The sequence below is a fragment of the Coenobita brevimanus genome, chromosome 28, assembly GCF_032717465.1.
Source record: "Coenobita brevimanus isolate Jiangsu-jjx chromosome 28, ASM3271746v2, whole genome shotgun sequence".
Classification (NCBI taxonomy): Eukaryota; Metazoa; Arthropoda; class Malacostraca; order Decapoda; family Coenobitidae; genus Coenobita; species Coenobita brevimanus.
This window is the reverse complement of record NC_136981.1, coordinates 1,481,040-1,503,499: the sequence shown is the minus strand read 5'-3', so window position 1 is coordinate 1,503,499 and position 22,460 is coordinate 1,481,040.

Here is a 22,460-nt window from a genome sequence, read left to right as displayed (position 1 = left end):
ATATACCCTGTTTTTCGCTCTAGGTTAAAAGCCGTTGCTATATATGGATTATATTTAATTGAAATATTCGATAATGATGGCGTACATATACCTTACAGCACCATAGGCCTACTCATCTTTAAATTATGAACATTTTTGTTCAGCCTACGAGAGCTTTCTAGTAGCTGAGGACTTATAGAAAGTTGTATTAACCACACTGGAAAAAACGTGCCCAGTTATCAATAAGAACATCTGGTGATAGTAAAATATAATTGAAAATTAGCCCTAAAGGATGAATGAATTTTAAAAGTATTAATGATGTATCTTCTAGCTTTTTTAGTTGGTGAATTTTGATGTTTATTGTTTTTGACGCGGATGCCCTAAGCCGTAATCTGATATTCAACAGAGTGTGGTGAAATGAATACTTGCATAATGACGAAACAACTGTGATGAGTTTTTTTTTCGGCTCTTGAGCAAACCTACAACGCAGAAAGGAAATGAAATGAATCATCAGAGAAACTAAATATAACCCACAACATTTGTCATTTCTACCTTTTATTAGCGTTTCTTTTATCAAATCTGTCTCTCTGCTTCATTTTCCATCTTTTCCCCAACCCTTACATTCTCACTTAAGCTCTTCATCTCTTGTTGCTTCCCGCTTCCTTCCCCTCCTCTCCCTGACTCTTTCTCCACGAGGCACTTCACACTTATAGTTGAGAGTTCTTGAGAACACAAAGGGAGTATGGGAAGGAGCAGATGAGAGCAAGAAAATGGATATGCTGAGGTAAACGAGTATGAAGACCGTATGTAGAGACTGTAAATGCATGGAAGAATTAAAATTGTAAGAAGGAGAGTACTGTATCTACTTTTGGCTAAAAAACAGGGGAAAACGTAGATACTGAAGAAGAGAACATTTAAGCGAAGATAACGAAGTGTGATTAGCTTACGTAAAATCTGTAAATGTGTGGGAGATTGTTAGTGTAACGAAGGGTGTATCTATAGATGTGAAGAGTGCGTAGGTGTGGAGTGCTGGTTTTGTTGTGATGGGGGATTATGTGTTAGAATAAGATCTGGTTTAAGTGTAGAATGTGCAGTTCTGTACATCGTGAAGGTAGAGGTACGGTTGTTGACAGAAATATGAATTAACTTTACGAGAGAGAGAGAGAGAGAGAGAGAGAGAGAGAGAGAGAGAGAGAGAGAGAAATGACATTCACAACACAGCACTGAGATCTTCGGAACACATAAAACTTTTCATGTTACAGTGTAGGAGTCTCATAAGTATTCGCCTTAAAAACGGAGAGATATTCTGATTGGCAACTACACATACATGGAAAGGTATGGTGAAAGGAAGGGTATTAACGTAAATTATGACAGGGCAAAGGAAAACAGAAAGAAAAAGTGAATTCAAGGAAGGGTGTACTTACAGAATGAGGGATGATGTTCGGTAAACAAGGAGGAGGACGTTGATGAGGTAAGATAACAGGGTAACAAGTGTTAATGGAACGTCACGTAATCTATTTGTATCTGTAACTGTCAACCCTTTTATCTCTGGTTACCTCTTTATCTGCCTATCTTTCAGTGTTTATGAAGAGATAAAAATGCTCTAGTTTCTTACGTAGTTTTAAATGTTCTTGTTTTATGCATAGTTTTGTGGTGTGCCCTTGATGTAGTATATGAATTTTAATGTCAGGGGGAGGCCAAGGATGAGACGAAGGGATGGAATGGAGAGGTATATGAGAGAGGGGTGTGTGAGTTGGGAGCAAGGCAATGAAATGGAGGGGAACAGGAAAACATGGAGGCAATTTGTTTGTGGCCACTCCTTATGGGATTAAGGCTTCTGGCAATAGATAAATAGAGATAGACAGATTTTAGCAATCCGTGTTCTGCTTTTGCTACTATTGCACGGCGGCAATGACCTCTGCTATTACGCTGCCACGATATTTTTAGTATCATTAATCAACCAAAAAAATAAAAGATTCATTGTCAGATGCACGATATCAATAAGAGGGAAGGAAGCCCTTCTCTCAATCTCAGGAGCTGAGAGGTTAATTTAGTGACATTCAGAGGACATATAAAGATGAGATTTATTGATTTCTGAGATATTAATGGCTACCTCTTTCTCATCACAGCGCTGTGGAGTAAATAGAACACCCAGGAGGTCTTATCTATATACTCGTTATAGAATCCGGTAGAAAATCGCTCCATAATCAGTGAAATTCTAAAACGATATGGAGGTAATAAAGTACTCGATTTACATCCGGATTTAACAGAGGCGTATTTCATTATGCCATGTTACTTTTTATTATTCTGCGAGCATCAGTTTAAAGTATTTATATCTATCTCTGTATTCATCTGTCTGTCTGTCTGTCTGTCTCTTTCTCTCATATACCTATCCTTGCTCCTATGTCATCACTCGACAATATCATTTACCAAACTCTGACCCATAAAGCACATCAAAATCACATCGGAACCCCACCAAATACAGAACATGAACCAGACGACAGATCCTACGGTACACTTCCCATTGCTCTATAATCTGAAAGGGCGTATATTGACTGATATAGCTGGGACGTCACTGATAAGAAGAGCCAAAATAATACTCTAATGACGCATGGTATATTTCATTCCTGCTAGCTTCCAGTGGCTGGGCCTCTACTATGTTTTTTCCTTTTTCTCTCTCTCTTTTTTTTTTTTTCAATAACATCGTACCTTAATGCACCACCAAATGTGTGGGGCTCGAACCCATCTCGCCACCGCAGTCTAAAAGATATGTGGCCGTCACGTAATTATGAAGTTTTTCGTTTCAGATCGACACCCCCCCCCCCCGGCCTATTGTAGTGTGGGTGGTAGTGAATTTCTAAGCCTTCTTTTTTCCAAACAATTCTCAGTTTCTTGTCATTCATTTATTTCTTCGCCACTTCATTGCAGAACTGAACGGTTAGTCATTCAGAAAATCTCGTATTTTTTATTTTTAAATAAGGGTTTCTAAATGGTACATGGAATGCTACCAATCTTTCTTTTTATTCATCTTAGGCATACGTATCTAAATGGAGGGGCTAGCTAAGGCGTTCACTTATCATTTCATTGAGAGTCTTTTATAAGTTAGGTAAAATCGTCTGGAGGTAGCAAGACCTTAGTGCAAAAAGGCATCACCTTAAATAAGTGGTTGAGATATAAATAAGTAAGACTTAAGCACTCTGCTCCAAGCTTCCATAACCAACTCAAGCAGCAGCAATCAGAACTTGTCTCTCCTTAAAATTTAACAACCCTCCATAATTCAGGTTTATTGTCTAAACTTCTCGCTGGTGAAATATGTAGGGTCTTATGTTTTCCCTAAGTTATTACGGGTCCTGGAGAAATAAAATTATGCGGAAGGTATTATTGCGCTCTGCCCTCCAAATATGCTTGTAGAGATAAAGATTTCTCCCATCTCTCTATCCAACGTCTCCTCCTTGTCTGTATCATCCTCTCTCTCTCTGTCTCTCTCTCTCTCTCTCTCTCTCTCTCTCTCTATCCTAGAATTTCCCCCCTCTCTAACTCCCCCTTTTCCCTCTTTTATCTTTCTTCCTCTCTTCCTTTCTCCTGCCATCTCTTTTATTCCCTTCTCGCTTCTCTCTCCATCCCTTCGACTCACTCCTCCTCTCTCCCTCCCCTTTTCTCCTTCCCTTCCCACTCACATTTCTCTCCCTTCACCCCTACTGCTCCCCCTCCCTCTCCAGGTTATATCCCCTTGTTTTTTTATAATCCCACCAGTTCGACTACCCTTGCATGCGCCATCCATTCAGAGTTTTATGCTGCCTCCCTTTGGCTCCCTTTTTACCTGTGTGTCTATTTTTCTTTAACTTCTTGCACCCCTATCTCCCTTCACATTATTCCCTTTAGTCTTCCTTGCTATACACCTTCAGTGTTTCCTGGACTTCCTTTATGTCTCTGGTCTTCATTCTTTGCATCCCCTCTCCTGACATATCATTCCCTTTATTTTTTACTGCTGTATTTATGCTCTTTCCCTTTTTCCTGGATCCCTTTTTTACCTAGCCGATCGTACGCCCTTTCCATCCCCTTTCCCCCAGCACATCATTCCCTCTTGTCCTCACTATTGTGTTGTAGAAACAAACCCAAATTTGAGCTAAAATAATAACATCATTGGAGAAATTGTAGCTAATGCAGAATAAAAGAAAATGAAGGTTGTTTTTAAGGTGTTACTGTATATTATATCATTATACAATTTAAAAAAATTGTTGTTCCTCGCAGTTATAATAAAATACTGTACATAGGAGAAACTTATTAACACCGATAGGATTACTGTACGAGTGTGTGTGTGTGTGTGTGTGTGTGTGTGTGTGTGTGTGTGTGTGTGTGTGTGTGACACTGACCAGCACTTGTTTATTAATCCATTAAGAGACTATGCATAACATTATGAGCTGCGTATTTTTTATTGTACTCAAAACACTTTTAATTCTCTCCACCACCTCCGTATTGTTGAAGAATGATGTGAAAACTATGTCCATGAAATTCAAATACATTCATCAGCCTTCCCGCTTTTATTACAAACAAATATTCATGTTTTGAAGGCGTATGTTCATAGTGGTTGAATCTCTCCCTATAATAAACACAATATTCATTCTCATGGTTACAGAGCACAGTATTACCTAATGTTGTAATATTCAGAACTTCTTTCTTAATGGAACTAATGAAGGCTATATATAACCCATTCTGTAAGAAAAAATGTCCTGCACAGATTAAAAGTGAATAGTAAAAGAATCTAAATTTAAATTACTGTATTCTGGCTACACAGGTTAATCCTCCCTTACTTCTAATTGTCTGACTTATTTTCCTTGTTTTACTTTCCAATTCTACCAATATTCTCTTGTTTTCTCTTCAGCCATCCCTCATTTCCTACTAATTTCATTCCCTTCCTCCAGTACCCTATTAATTATTTTCCTCTTCCAGTCCCTCGTCTAGTTCTATTATTCACCTTTGCTTCCAAATTCTGATCATATTTTCGTGTTTTGCCTTTCTTTACTTCGTTACCTTCATCCACCCATATTCTATTTGATATTTTAAGTTTCTCTATCCCTCACATCATTCTGTTCCAGTCGTACTTTTTCCCTTCTGTATTATACCGAGAAATTCGTGTTTCCCCCTTGTTTTAACTTCCTTCTATCTTCACGTTTTTCCTTCCATATCCTATTCTTATTCTCTTATAATTTAGCACTGTTTCCTTGTTTCCCCTTCCCTTGCACTGTTTTTTCCTCCCACTTTCTTTCTACATTCTATCCATGTTTTATGTTTTCCCTTCTCTCCATTCCTATCCTATTTTCTTTTCCGTCTGTTTTCTTCCACACTCGTTCCGTATTTTTTTGGATTTGCTCTTCCACTTTTCCTCTCCTCATTCCTTTTCCTTCTCCTCCTGCCTTGCTTAGCGTTCCCGCCCTCTGTCATAAAAGGTCCAGTACTGTAAGTGCTATACTCTCACTCCAGCAATATATTTCAACACCTGTGCACATAAACACAAGTTGCAACAATTAAATAAATGGTGGAGTTGCGTTTCATACATGCTTAGAAATTATTGCCAGCCCAGCACACTCCTGCATAACATGTGTTGTGTTTAATGCTTACTTTATAGTTAGCTTTTATGTCATGTAAAGTTATAGAGTAAGTTGTGTGTGGAGTTGTTACATGTGTGGAAAGCCGTTGTTGCTAGTGTGCATAAATGTTAATTGATGCATGCGGGACTGTGGTTTTTATGCAGGACGTTGGATATTTTGAATGTGGTAGGTTTATTTTGCGGGGTCTTCGTAGTTCATTTGTGTGTATTGCAGTTGTGTGTACTACAGATGTGTGTAGGCTACTATAGTTACTGCAGTACAATTAAGAGTAGCACAGTTGAACTTAGAAAATTTGCGTGAAATATTAACGTCTAATAACACTGTGTGTAGTTCACTGTGCGTAGTGAAACTGTGTGTAATGCACTGTGTATAGTGAAACTGTGTATAGTACAGTTCTGTGTAGTACGGTTATGTGTAGTACAGGTGCTCTTTTGCAGTTCTGTCATTTGCAGCTCTGTCGTTCAGGGAAAATAAACGTTTATCTGCCCATCTTCTATAACCCTTAGCATGGTCTCACCCTTTACAGTACTGCCCAAGCTTACGTGTATGAAAATGCACAGACGATAAGCTGACGAATACATATAATGCTTCACTGTAAATCAGATGAACCCGACAACAAGTTGCAGCCAAGAAAGAAACAAAGAAATGCCGACACTGAGGGTCTGAATTGATCATAAGCCAGTTAATGACTTCTCATCCTTTGTATTAAACTTTTATATTCCCTGCATCTCATCATCGTTCTCTTTGTGTCCCACCCTCTCCCTTTTCGCTTCATCAGTTATCGGAGGAAAGTTTATACCAGTACGTTTTTTAAGAGCGTTAATTATTCTCAGCTTTTTTGCTGGTGTATCGTGCATCCAGTCTATTCCTTACGCTTATTGGCCGCATTATCCTTAACTTAGAATATTCTCTTTGGTCTGCTTGCTTTTACGTGAAAGAGCTGAAATACTTTCACTGCTTGTACGAGTATACGAAGTCGTGGTTGCATGAAATTCGATTTACTTTATGAGGTTGGAGTAAGTCTTTTTGGCTAATATTCTAGTTTTACCTTAACTTCAACCAGATTTCCGTCTTTTTGCAACTTATTTCACGTGGTTGAGTGGCAAAAAAAAAAAAAAAAAAAGGACAGTGCTATGGTCTACATCTTCTCCATACAACTTCCTCATGACTGATATATTTTGGAGTTTATCCATTGCTACAACCCAGCAAGCTGCATAGAGTGATGGCCTTCGTTAGAATGGACAGGGAATAGTCAGACACACCAGTCTGACTATTTCGGCCATCAAATGAGCTGAAGGAGGTTTAAAACTGTCAGGTTAGAACAAGCGCGTAATAATGTTTTTTTGCTTAATCCTAGGAAATAGCATGTATCCTTGCCTCTATTGCTCTTTCCACAGTACAGATGCACTAGTACGACAGAAACACATCACACCGCACTATGACAGGCAGTGGTTACGTCATATTGTACAGCAGATTACAACATACGTCACAATACGTTGTTAAAGATTAATATGCATTTAAATTACGTACTGCAACCTATCATCCAGGTGGCAGAGGAATACATAAAAATAAAAATATTGCCAAATAACACAGGCAGCAAAAAAATCCAGTCAAAATAGTAATGAAACAACCGAGTACTGTTTTGATTCGTTCAACACGTGGATGCCAGCGAAAAATATAATAAAAATACTGATGACATTGTAAATTTCTACACAGGATATTCCTAGAGGACAAACAGCAATTTAATGGGTATTTGGTGTTGTATTTATAAAAGTTGTCATTTGCTTGCATATACTCTTGTCTTCACTCATGCAGCTACTAAACACTTCCGAATAACATTAGACTGAATATGAAATGACAACTTATATGAAAGCAAATCAACTTGTGATAATTTCGCTTTCACACGTACTTGCGCGCACGCACGCACACACACACACACACACACACACACACACACACACACACACACACACACACACACACACACACACACACACACACACACACACACATTCGCATTTCTAGATGGCTTCGGGGATTTCGTTGCACCTCTTCTTTGGTGATTTATTCCTCACATTACGCCATGGTATCCGCTTGCATGATACCATTGCAAACCACGTCGATATTAAAACGATATGGATAGCCTACGAGACATTATTAAGGTGTAATATACAAAACAAATAGCTGAGGTATGGGTGCTCAGAATACGATGCAAATATCAGGCATGTGCAAGCCTGCCGTTACATATACTGTATATATAAATAGACAAAGTTAAGGATCTAGTCAGGTGCAATGCCAATTTGTGAGCCAATATGTGAAAAATGTGGTTCACTATCCACCTCAAATTAATTTCATCCCACCAGTCGTGAATGAGACAGCCATAGCATATATTGTTTGATATGATGCACCAGAGGGGAAAGTGACGAACATGCCCTAATTCCGGCAGACGTAGAGGTATATTAGGCGAACTTATGTCGGTGACTTTACCCATTAGTTTGATGGCATCACTTAACGCTGATTGGCTACTTGTCTGAGTAACTTGGTGAGCGACAGAGTAAGCAGTGATGGTATAATGGAAGTGCTGGCCTTCTGTTGGGGTGCTGGGTTAATAAGCCAGAGTGATTGGGAGGGTGGAGTGGTCTTGTTTGAACCTTCGATCGGGTAATGGACAGGAAGATTGACTGAATTATTCATCGAGTATATTTTGGGTGTGGCTGTATTAGTGGTGATATGAAAGAGTAAGTGTGACTGGTTGAATAGGATATTGTCATTATTTTTATAAAATCAGTATTTTAAAATTGCTCGAAAAAATTTTGCTAGCAGTCCATAATTAACTCATTCTATGTATTGCCACCTTCAAGTGACTCTACACTGAGTGACAAGCCAATTGGTTTCCTGTAGATCAGGAAACCATTTACAATACTGGGTGGTAATCATATAACCAAATAATGCTTGATTGTCTAGTGGGATAAGAAGCTCTAACTGGATGAAGCCTGTAAGAATTTCCATCTGAGGGAAGACTGGAGTTTATTGCGCACTAAATGCCTCTCTCTGGCGAGTGAAGCTCGTCACCCTTGCCTTAAATGCTGGAACTGAGTAGATTGGCCCGGACCCTACACTCGCGAAAGGCAGAGAGAGATAGTGGATGGGTGGATGAAATTTATCTTAGTGTATTTAATTCACCGAGATAATGTGGTGGACAGCGCTCTGTCTCTAAACTGCATTTCCAATCTTGAGAAGGTGAAAGATATATGTCTTTAATGAACGACAGTCAGTAATGTACATTTGATTATCCTGACTGTCCCTTCAACTAAGTGCAAATATTCGTCTGTTTATTTTTGTCAGTAGTATAACAATCACTAATTTTTTTACTCCCTGGAGAGAGGGAAGAGGAGGACAAGGTTGGAAGAAGAGCAGGGAAGAAGATATTGATGCTCCATCACACACACACACACACACACACACACACACACACACACACACACACACACACACACACACACACACACACACACACACACACACACTACTGAACCGATATTTTGTATTAGCCTGTCCTTACTTCAATCCCGTCTTCCATCTAACCCTCGCCAGGAGTGTAAAGAAATTGGTGATCATGATAGTAGACTCCCATGAACTGCGAAATGCGTTTATTATTTATGTAATGACTTTTCGATCTTTCAGTCATGAGAGAGAGAGAGAGAGAGAGAGAGAGAGAGAGAGAGAGAGCTTGTGCACTTGTGGTAGTTAATATACCCGTGTGTATATTTTTTTGTTTTTATCTTTTAATGCAAGGAAGAAAGAGACAAAAGCTGAAGACTATGGAATTGTTATTTTCAAGAAACAGAAAACAAAAGAGAAACTAATGCAAGATCCGTTCGCTTCAAGATGACTGGACACATGGCATTTAAGAAACTGGAAGTCATAGACAGAGGAAAATACAGACTGTGTGTGTGTGTGTGTGTGTGTGTGTGTGTGTGTGTGTGTGTGTGTGTGTGTGTGTGTGTGTGTGTTAGAATATTACACACACACACACACACACACACACACACACACACACACACACAGCCGGCCAAGCATGAAATTATTCTCGCCGTGTAACTAATTCGCGCCGCACTCATAACACCACCATCGTTTAATGCCGTTGAAATGAGGCAACAGAGCAACACAGGAGAGCAGTATACCACAACACAGTAGGACACGACAGGGTAGCACAACAGTAGGACACAATAACAGGACAGGCAGTAAGACTCAGTAATAAGACACAGCTGCGGGACACAACCGTTGCTTTTGTTGATACTCTTTACCCTTGTCTGTCTGGCCGTGCAATCCCGTCGACCACAGGCAAGCAAATACTTCAATGGGGCCGTCATACAGGTAAAGCGCAGTACATTCACCGTGTAGTGATCCAGCTCCTCGGCGCGATATAGGAGCAGGACACGGAATAGGATACAGCAAAGCAAATTAGGAAACTCGTCTGAAAACAGGAAGAATGAAAAAAAAAAAAAAAAAAAAAAAAAGGTCACCAAACTGAACGAGTTAACCTTTGCAATACAACACCACCGGATTTGTCTTACTCCCTTCAAACCAATAACGTATTATTACTGTTCTAGTCATGCTATACCCGTGCAATTCCTTTCGAGTTAGGGAAGATCTCTCGTACTGATTAGGTTAATGAAGTCTGTATCTTACCTCTCCTGCTCGAAATCCTCCCTCTATGCTACGGAAAGTCGCCTGGTAATAGCAGAATAAAGTGGATAATACATGATCGGAATGAAGGGAATCAAGCCTGGAGGGGAGGTCTTTTGTTAGTGCCAGAGTCCTTTTCTAAACTCTTTCAGCTTAGGTATTGGTTCAGGCTGTCGGCAGTCTATTTTATTTAGTTCAGGAGAGACCACGGCCTCTCGTAAGTTCATAATCACGTGTTATCTGTACTTCATATGATGATTTCATTGCCTTCACTCCTTCCTCTCTTACCCAAATGCCAAAGCAAGTACTAACGAAACTGCTTTAAATCAGGTAAAACACAATTTTTTTTTTTTCTGCACAATTGGTTGACTGCTCATGAAAGTCTTCTCTGTGTATTAGCCTTCATAAGATATTACCCCTTTTGCTTCGAATTACCCAGTTTACATTATATTTAGGCCAATGTCAGACGATTTTGCTGTTCTTAAACTTAGGGAACCAAAAATGCTGAAATTAGGACCCATTTAATAACAAAGAGCATACTGTTTTATTCCTTCTTCCAATGGACGATTTTATTTAGTTCATATAAACTCAGTGCAGCCAAAGAATTAAGTAGTTTAGGGTATGCAGGACTCACTCCATTAAGATCGCGTAATTATCATGCTGATTTGTGCAGGAGGCAGCAGAGAGCATTCAGGACCTCCTTATGTGTAATTTGCAAGATTTACAACCTAGCGTTACTTACCTTCCCTGCAGTACAGGGTTCCCCGCTTACATGCGAGCGGTTCACGACTTCATTATGAGCTCACTACTCACCACACTCCCAGAGATTCCTGTGTCCTTACTCTTTTCACTGTGATAACGTGTTATCTTAATTAATTCTTGTTGTTTTTTGTAATTTTAGGCTCATTTAGACGTGAACCCAGACAAATGCAGGAAACCAGCCATTTAAACATGTTGTTCCTAGAGATCTTTTATTGAGGGTATGTTGAAAGATCGTGTGTGCTGTGATGGTGTGGCGCATGATGTGTTTTGTGCTGCGCTGAATGTGGGCATAGTGGAATGTTTGTGAGTTTCATTTTTGTTGGTACAGTAGTAGGGAAAGGTGGTCACTGCATCAGAGTCTGGCTTTGTGTATTCATGTCTGCCTGGGTAGGGTAATTTAAATGGAGTGTATATCATTTGCTGGCTCATGACGGATGTTCTCTGATTGAAAAATTTGGATGGCTTTGGCGGCTGTGTGTTTAGCATTTGTGTTTTTGAAGTGTAGTGCCGAAGGGAGTAGAAGGATGTTGCTGATGCGCTCTTTGTAGTGCTACCTTTATACAATTTTATGAAGCCTCGTAATAATATCTAGCAATGAGAACTCATGAAAACTTATATATCCCCTTCATTCGAATACAGTAGTCATCCCTAACATTAACTGAATTGTCTGGTAGTATCAATAAGAAATTTAAAAGTTCATCATCAAAGTGAAGAACTGTTGATAAAGTAAACAAGGAAGTGGAGGGTAAACAGAAATAGTGGAACAAAGCGGCAGGGTTCGAAGTTTTCAATCATGTAACGCTAACAGGGATGTAAGTTGGTCTCCTGTGTTTGCTTTGAACAACGGGAGCAAAGCCTGTGGTCTCTGTGGATTGATTGGAGCCCTCAACTTGGAAACATGTGTACTGCGAGTCCTTTCTAGGTAACTGTATTGCACATTACTAAACTAACACTGGACAACTAATGAAAAATAGATAAAAGTAACATCTGTAACATCGAAACAAATGAGAAATTAGACAGGCGGGCTGAGAATTTCTTTTTGCAAGTGACAAGAGAAATCATGACAACAGTTCCAATCACAAAAGATAAACCAACAGAAAATCGGGTGGAAAGAGAAACAAACGAGGGGCAAACGACTACTGGGATGGCTAGTGAGGAAGAAATACTTCTTCCTCTCTACAGTTCGGGAAAGAATATTCAACAGACACCATTATTGTATCGCTCAGGAGGAGGAGAAGGAGGAGGAGGAAGGCGAGGAGAAGAAGCAGAAAAAGAAAAAAGAAGAAACGCGTAGATAAGATGTATATGCAAATGTTTGGAATGGACTTGATATTATCCTTATTTTCTAGAGAAGTCCATTTTGTTTTCTATTGTATTAAGGCGTGATGCTCCAGTCTCCATTAAGCCATTCAATACAATGACAAAATTTCTAGTTATTTTTCCTACCCCCACAGAACATTATTCAGGTTAGACAAGTAACTAAGAAGCTAACAAAGGCTGTATCTAAAACCATTAGTTTGAAAAACCCTCCAAAGATAAATATAATCTTTTTTTTGGGGGGGAGGGGGCTGCACTAATAAAAGAAAAATCAAGTTTTCGCAGTGTATTCGTTAAGAGAGGATGGTTATCTGTTGTGAGCGTTAAAGTACTCATTCCAGTACGGTCTAGGGCACCAGGATATAACTTTTTTTTTTTTTTTTTTTTTTTAGTCTAATGTTTTATTTCACTGCTATCATTACCAGAATTTTTTTTTCATCTTTGGAGACTCTTTTCGAACTAGAGTGGTTAGATAAAGCCTTCATTAACTCGTTAACTTCGAAAATGGTCTCTTAAGCTGAATAATTGGTCTGAATTCTGTTACATTTCTGGTTTTTAATGGCAAAGGGAAAACTGAAAATGAAAGAAGACGACAAAAGGAGGACACAAGAACTGGAAGAGCAGAAAAATGAAGTAAAGAGAGAAAGGAGGGCAACAGAGATAGATAGAAAGAGGAAATATGAGGGAATGCAAAGACAAAGGAAGGGAACAAACACCGTAGGAGAATGTCCGAGATGAAACAATTAAGGGACACGATGAAGATGAGAATTTCAGACAATGGAGATCCACACACTGATAAGAGAAACAGGAAGACAGATATAGCCGGATGAAACAAAGGGAAGGTAGGCGATTGAAGTGGAAAATGATGGGAGAAAACACGCAACAAGAGGAACGCAAATACTGGATGAATTGCAAAACGAACTAGAAAGAGAGGAAAATGAGACGTAAATATGAAGGTCATGAAAGAAGAAGAGGACATTAGAAACAGAAAAGAGCTAGAAAATGGGTGATAAAAAAAAAAATTGAAAGGTTCTCCAAAAAGATGTTACGACAAATGAATTAGGAGTTATGAGAATGATAAAAAGAAAGTAGTAGAATGAAAAAATGGGACATAAAAAACAGAAGTCATCTAATTATAAAGAAAAGCAAGTCAGAGGAAATAAGAGTGACAAGGAGGAGAAACACAGGATGAAATTTAGTATGGACTGGGGAGGAAAGACCTAAGTGATGGAAAAAAAAAAAGTTAAAGAGAATAATAATATAACAAACAGGATGAAGAGAGGAAAATAATAGGAAGAAATCAGTGAGAATGCCCGAGATGAAAGAATAAAAGCAAATTAAGAGAGAACATGAAAGGTGAGAGAGATAAATACAGAAATGAACGTAAAATGAACTGGGAGAGAGACGTCAGTGATGGAGAATGAAACAGAATGAATAAGCAAGAGCATAGAAATAGTGGGACAAGCTGAAATACATAATAAATTCGACTGTAAGGAATGAGACTGGCACATGCCAATTTAGTTAATCACAGCATATACGATGTTTGAACCCATAACTCACCTTAATTATACATGCTTCTCCTCTTAAGATTCAGGCCACCAATTATCATTTTTCTCCGTTTTACATCATCTATCACTGTTTTCTACGCACATCTGTGTTAATCTAATACCTCATCATGTCACATTTGGTAATCCTTTGCCCTCTGAAACTTGCCTCTTTGTTTCAACGTGGTTTGTATTCTGACCATTTGTTTATATATTTCCTGCTGAATGGGCTACTAGCTTGTAAGACAGACTATTATCTTACTCAATGAGGAAAAGAGCAAAAAGACGACACTTCCTAAATGCTACCACGTTTAATTTACACCTCTGAGTCCTTCAAGTCAGATAACTATTTTCTAGTGTACATTTTTCAGACGGTAGGATAAGCTGTGTACGGGGCCGGGAAAGCGAGGGGTACCGCTACTGATCGTACTGTTTCAGGGGAAAATAACAGAAGCATGGGTGTGGGATATGGGATCTGGGGAGGGAAAGTAAAAGATGATGGCCCATGCATACTTTAGTCACTTTACTCCAAGGACGTCGAGTCGTCATAAAAAATCCTGTCTTGTGTCCTGCTTCTCTCTCACTCTCTCTCTCTCTCTCTCTCTCTCTCTCTCTCTCTCTCTCTCTCTCTCTCTCTCTCTCTCTCACACACACACACACACACACACACATACAAACATACACAAAACCTCTACGCACCCGCCACTCAATATCATCCTAGGAAGCCTTGACACGAGCACAAAAATGGTAAAGAATCCTCAGAGAACATAACTCTGGACCCAATTCGGAATGCCAGTTATTAGATCCCTGAAGATTGTGTGTGTGCAAAGCTGTGTAAAAGCGTTCGTCAGGGTTAGGAATTTTCTCACATACATACATACATACAACCTACATACATACATACTTACATACAACCTGCATACATATATACATACTTGCATACATACACACTTATATACATATACACAAACTCAGTACTAATTAACAATCGATGTTATGTCATTTCAAGGAAGGAAATTATCACCGAAATTAGGAGCTGTCTCTATTAATTTGAAAAAAACATTACGATTATTTAGACTTTGAAAAATGTTATTAGTCTGGGCTGTAATTATCTCCGAGTTCCTTTATGACTTGTGGTTCTGCGAAATATTCTATCATTTAAGGCTAATGAAATATAGAGTTTTAACTTTTGACAAATTTTCTGGAAGTTTTTTTTTTTTTTTCGTCAGTGAGGCAGATTTCGGTTTTGGTCACTCTCAGTACAGTGTCCGTGTGTGTGTGTGTGTGTGTGTGTGTGTGTGTGTGTGTGTGTGTGCCAAAGATGTGTCGTATGATCCAATAGACGTTCGAAAATAAAAAATGCGAAAAAAAACTCACTATTCATGGGTCGTATTTACAGACTCTTCTAAGCTAAAGTTATGTATGAGATTCTCTATTCTCACGTTTGTCTCCATTCATGCAGTTAGAAGATATTTCACAATCAAATTGGAGTTTCAATAACCACTAAGTTTAAATTGCATGTAAGCCTGTTTCGGTATGCGTTTATCTCCACTCTTACATCTGTCAAACACTTCACAATGTTTAGTCTATTAAGGTCCAGTTTTATTTAAGACTGATATTACATACGCTTGTCTTCACCCATACAGCTATCGAAAGCTTGATAATAAATGCAAATCATCTATAATTCTTCTAGACTAACACTATGCATAAGGTTGCTGCGGTAGATATTCTTCTTCCCTCTTACAACCACCAAGATTTTCACAGTCAAATCAAAGCTAATATTAATGTCAGAATATACGAAAAAGAAAGATATGTGATAATGGCTAAATGTTTGGAAGATTAGTTTATCCTGTAGATTGGCTAAGATCCTTTGTAAATTGGACAGAGGAGTCAGTGAGCGAGAAGTAGCCTGTCTCCGCTTTTTACGAGTCTCGTGGTGATGTCAGAAGATGATTGGTAAGATTGGACTGTCAGGGGGCATCAGCTTACGCCTGACGTGGTCCAGTTGCGTCACGAGCCAGACAGTTTTATATATTTTTTATTAGCTCAGGGTTTTTTATTTAGAACTCAGTACAAACCACAAATCTCCGGGGAAAATTGCCGCTGAATGTTAAGCAAGAATAAAGAAAAATTCGAGTAAATTAAAATTGGCAAACATGGAGTGAAAAAACCATACAGATGCTACACAGAGTATTAAGTGTGACGTGGGAAATAAATACTACAATAACACAATCCTAACAAACAGGACATAAAATGAACTTGTAACGAAAAATAAGGAACAGACAAACAAATTCTAGTCTAACTACCCAGAACTCTTACAGATTCACTGGACAAATTGAAAAAAAAAAAATCTACAACAGAACAGCACTTGTGTTTTTCCTTCTTAGTTTTCTTTTGCATATTTGTGTATTAACATTTGCATTAATATAGCTGAACTTTGCTTAACCCAGTAAATACAATAACTTTTTTTTTGCCCCCCCTCCTTTTTTTTTCTTTTGCTGCTCCAGATGATTTCGTTAAATTTTGAGAAGCCATAAGTGAGGGGATTTGCATTTTTTTCTCAGTATCTCGCGGGAGAAAATCGTGAGACACTATTATTGAAGGCGACTCACACTCCTTCTTATTGTATTGTGAAGCAGAGGAAGCCTTGAGAAAGGAAGGAATTCTGAGAGGAGGAAAAGGCAGGTAAAAGACTATTGCTTGGGATAAAAGGGTGGCTCTGAGGATTTTGCAATTCTTCTTCCTCAGTGATTTAGTTTGCACTTTAAATCCCAATATCCCCTTTTACTATAATGATTTCAATTATGTCGAGATCGGAGTAAATTAAATAACACACAAAACAGAGCTAGGGTGTGATATAGAAAAATAAAGCAGTAACCTCTTGCATACAAGTCTTTTTTCATTATATTCTTACTATCTCCAGACGATTTCATATGGCTCAGATTTTTTTATTTTTTTCCACGAAATGGAAGGGTTAGATATAGCCTTCAGTGAGCCTTTCTCTACGAAGTGGCTTTTCCCAGGTGAATAAAATCGCCCGTAAGCAGCGCGAATTAACCACGAAAATACATCACTGAACTGAAAGGGTTAAGGAAGAGCTGCCACGAAGCCTCCTATGCAGCCAAAGGTAGGGATAAAAGCAACATCGAGGGGGTATGAGGGAACGTGTCACGGATAAGGTGAGATTAGCTTCCTTAACCCCGAGGACGTCTTTTGTGCCTTTGTTCTTGCTTCTCTTACACGATTTTAATGAACTTATATCAGAACTCTTGTTTTGAGGGGGGTCAATTAGTCTATGTCTAACCTCCCCACTTTTGTAAATCTCTCCCAAATTGAATAGATGTGCTAAGAATAAGAAAAAAATATTCAGATTGAAAGGGTTGACTCATTCAACCTAAGGACCCCCTTTTTCTTTTTTCACTTGGAAACTTCATATTTCCAAGTGGTCATATTCACCTTAAAATAGTCTTTTCGAATTGCAGAGGGTTACATACAACGTTCGTTAAGGAACCTTTTCAGTACGAGAGGTTAAAAAGAAACTACCTAGCCTTAGAGAAGCTGAGGATAGACTAAAAAGAAAAAAAAGATTCGCTGTTTGAAGGAGGTTAATATGAAAAGCTGTTGGCACATCTTTCGTGGATGAAAAATAGAAGTTAAATCTTACTGATATTAGGGGATATTGAAAAGCCATAGACTTTTTTATATTTCAGTGAACAAAAGTATTCAAGGCTGAGACTTCAGCAATGACCTAGCCCAAGAAAACTTAACAGAGACAAAGAAAAAGTCTTGGTTTATTAATTTCGAGATGCCTGGAAAGACTGTAAGTACCGATTAACTGTTGCACTGGAGATTTAAACAGTAATGACAGTGTGTGGGTAGACGGGTGCTGCGTTCCTCTCGTAAAGATAAAAAACTCACCCTATGTTCCAGTTAGTCTTAGGCTGGAGTGGTGTACTAGAGTAGGTAGGATGTGTCGAGAGAAAGTAAAAGTTGAGTGGGAAGAAGCAACTTGTGAGAGGCGGCTTTCTGCTTAGTTTGGCTCCAGCGAGGGATGAAACGCTCCTTGGTGGCTGATGAGCTGGTGGGGGAGGAGGGTGTATGGGAAGGGTGAAGGGAAAGAAGAGAGAAGGAGATGTGAGGGGAAGTATGGACGGGGAGGGAGAGGAGAGAGAGAGAGAGAGACTGTGACTATTGATAGGAAATAACATAATTTTATACATAATTTACTTTTTATATTTATCTAGTCTTGGTTGTGTCTTTGAAGCTGTTATACCGTAGTCTTTTCACCTTAACTTGGCCAAGATTTGTGTTCTTCTGCAGCTTATTTCACGGAGCCCAGTGGTGATATCAGATAATACTTCAGCTGGACATCCTTCTCACATCACCTTTTCATTACTAGCATCATATTTTAGTGTTAATCTATTGCTGCAGATCGATAATCAAAGTGCCTTGATGACAATTTTAGGCCAAGTTAGCGTAAAAGGATTATAGTTGGACGGTTTGATTCATTGTAAAACCATCGTTAGTATATCCATTTTATCCACTTCCCACTTCCCCAGAATCCTCTTGTCTCAGTTTCCCTTACAGTCATTCCCTGTATAGAGTACGGTAAGCTAGGTCCCTGATGACCCCCTACCCCTGAGCCAACACTAACAGCGCATAGCAAGTGGGTTGAGCAAGATCCCTGGTGAGCCGTAGCGTGGCCTCAGGTGGACCGTAACCCGACATGAACGAGATGGTAAAGATGGTATCAAGAGGGCATTAACACCACCTCTGTCTTAGTGTCCTATTCTCTTAAGTGCAGGAGGCTTTGCATTATCTCTTAACTATCGAGTTATTTTGCTTATTACAGCTTACAATATTTTTACAAGACATATACAGTGCGTTTTGGGGGGCGGGGGGGTTAGTTTGCAGCAATAACCTGGAAATGTGAATATGAAAGTGTAATCAACTAAATATATCTCTGAGACAGAGGTGTTACGGAATCTTCTAAACCAGCGAGAATATGGTGGTTTATCATGTCCTTTCCCTTTGTTGTTTTACACCTGACTCCCCCTTGCTGTTATGTAGTGTCTACCAACTTAATTCTTTCAAAGAGACTATGCAGTTTTACTATAATAAAAAAAATAAATGTTTACAAATGCTTGGGTTTCAACTGTCTCTGTGGAACTTCAATGAACTTATAATCGGTAACCCTTCATGGTTCCTGTCTGCTTCCATGGTTTGTTTAATTAACTGAGAGTTAATACAGCAAGTTCCACTCCACAGTTCTTATGTCTGAGTTACAGTCTGCGAATCTCAAAGTATTTATGGACTTCAGTGGAGAAAATGCAGGTAAAAGTACTGAGCAAATGTTCTTGACGATTCCGGGGTGTTACTTTTAAGGGTGCAGTTTCAACCAAATGTTGCACTTCAGCGGGTTTAATGCAGAAGTCCCCCTCCCAGTGTAGACCATCAAATTTTGTGAGGGTCTGAACTCGACCTATACGATAGATTAGGAAATCCACTTAGGCTCTCTGTTTATTCTGCCAATTGATCCGGAAGATATACTGTAGTTACATGATGCAATATTGTTCTCTAAGTAGTGTATGTGGAGGGAGAGGGAGAGGGAGATTAGGAAGTGGTGACTGAGGAAGACGGTGAGAAGCCTGCCTGATGCGGTATGTGTTTAACCCATTCACCACGACTTTTTTTCTTGCTGTCTTCATACGATTGTCTTCAACTCAGGAGACAGTTTTTTTTTTTTTTTTTTTTTGGGGGGGGGTTAAATGTAGCTTTCATTAACTCCTTCAGTACAAGAGGTTTTCCCTAAATTCATCAAAATCGTCTGGCAGCAGCAGGGCTATAATAACTAATATGATAGCATAGTGAAAGAGTTTAGTTCACCTTGTGTTATGGATATTAAATATGTCAAGCTGCTTGATAATGGTTTGTCTTATGATTTACCGTGTGTGTGTGTGTGTGTGTGTGTGTGTGTGTGTGTGTGTGTGTGTGTGTGTGTGTGTGTGTGTGTGTGTACCAAGTAGTGTCCTCAGAACTAAAATTACTCCCAATTCTCGCACTTGGTATGTGGATGAAATTTTGAACGTGTAGCCTAGTTGCTTTGTATTCGACGACAACTGTTGGGCAAAATAATAAATTTTACTATGACGCTGTTTTTCTTATTGCTAGTTTAGATTTTAGATGATTATGTCCCTAAAATGATATCAGGCATTAGAGTGTTCTTGCTGTCGTGTTTTGCTTGGTGTATTGACTGATGCATTTATTTGTGATGAGATCTCCAACCTAGACACGAATCCCATCAGGGCCGAATGTCGTCCAGTCTTGTTTTCTTTTTCTTGTATGGTCTTTTATTATAATGATATGCATGTTGTATTTGTGTCTGAATTCACTACGGAGGACTATTTGTCATGTGAAGTTATCACAGCAATACTCCGTGTTTCTCTTATTTATTTTTATTGGTGTGTGTGTGTGTGTGTGTGTGTGTGTGTGTGTGTGTGTGTGTGTGTGTGTGTGTGTAATCGTGTTCGTGTTTGCCTTCCCCACTGGCCCGTTGCGTTCCCATTCGCTTTCTAACTCGCTTCGGTGCTGGTGTTTGTGTTGATGATGTTGGTGTTGGTCGGATCCCTGAAAGCCGATCAGTGATCATTAACTGCTCGTTAGGCTGGCCTCTGAGAGTCTGAAGGCATAGTTAGGAGGTGAACAGTCGCATAGGACGAGGCGTCCCCATCTCTTGTTGTCATATAAACTGTACAGGAAACATATATGACGAGAAAATAGGAAACTGCTACAATTAGCTTTTTATATTGTCATATAAATTATACATCTTTTAACGACTTCCATCACAGTTTTGAGTCAAGAGATGAGGTTGGTAAACCGCCCCGACGCTGCCCTCAACCCCCACGTCCCTGATGGAAAGGGCGAAAAAGACTCGCCCAGCTCTCCAGCAGCAGCAGGTGGAAGCACAGAGGGGAGGCCCGGTCCTGGTCGTCACAGATGGCACAGCCCCGGTCCAGGTCGTGGAGGAGGGAGGGTCGTCGGCCGAGTAGTCTAGGGCGGAGGAGCCTCGACCTCCAGGTGGGCATCTCAGGGCACTCCCTCAGATAGAAACGACGGGCCCGTCCCTCGGCTGACACGGCTGCTGTGGAGAGCTGGTCCCTCCGGGAGGTCTTGCCGCGACAAGAGGTGGGCTGCGAGTATCGCGCCGTTTATGGGTGAACTTGCTCACTGTTTCTGAACCACAACTCAACCTGTATCGTGGTTCACGCTACAAGATAAAAGAATTATTTTATATAAAACGGACTTTATAAATAGCGTAGTGCACAGCTCATTATACCAATCACACAGTATTAATTAGCCAATACCACAGCATAATACAATGACCATATAATAATATAATACGGCAAAGAGGATGAAGCTTGATGATTCGATAAATTCTCGGGCATGTACACACGAACACACACTCACGCGCTGTTGCCACGTTAGCCATATCCTGCGACTAGGTGGTCCAGGTGGAACTCTTGTTGACTGTACTTTTTACCTAAATTACTGGAAATTTTATGTACAAAAGGAATAATATTAAATATACATTCACTAATCTCTGCAGTATTTATTTATCTATCTATCTAGAGAGATTCCACTAGGTACATAGAAATGAAAGATTCCACTAGATACATAGAAATGAGAATATTTTGTCATTTTTATTTTTTTTCCTCTCGTTATGTTACAGGCTGGGTTAGACGAAGAATTAACCGCACTTAATGTCGAGTCAACCAGTAAGTTATTCCACTCCACCGTAACTCATTACCAGAGGGTTATCTTGAGCTAGGTTATACTATCCCTAAAAATTAGAGAAATAAAATCTATGGCAGTTAATGGGAGGCGAACCTTCTTTTTTTTTTTTAGATCTGGGATTTGAAAATGAGATGCATAATTCGAAAGCTTTTTTGTTGTATTTAACCATGCTTCAGATATATACATACTCCTAAGCTTCATTCCTCGGAAGATGAGTGATACATTTGTATGCAACGTGACATAAAATTTGGGGTTTATAAATGAGATGAATATATTTAGTGTTGATTACTATTTTTTTTTTCTTTTTAATGGCAGCATTTCAACAAATAAGAGTGATCACTCAGGAATGACTATTGAGTTTACTTTCTCAGGAAACAACTTTCAAATAATAATGCCAGTAACAACTTCTCTTCCTTGCATTTTTTTTTTCTTTCTAAAGGTCAATGTATATGTAAAAGCACTCTGGTCGAACAAAGACTGAATCCCAACCCCCCTTTTTCTTGTACAGATTTGCTTACAAACAATTTGCATCATTATCATTTTTCAAAGCGATTTCTTGAATTGGTTTGTTGAGAATAATGATGGTCTCTTGCAGACTTCATGACTTTGTTTCCATACGCCCAGAGTACTAGAGGTTTGCGCATGCTTCCTTTGTATGTTGCCAGAAAATTTCATGACCCGCCGCGCCTTGTGTCGGGAATGAGATATTTTTCCACTTTTCACTTCAGGGATTTTCATCGTTCTGAGGTGATCCCTTAAGTGCAAC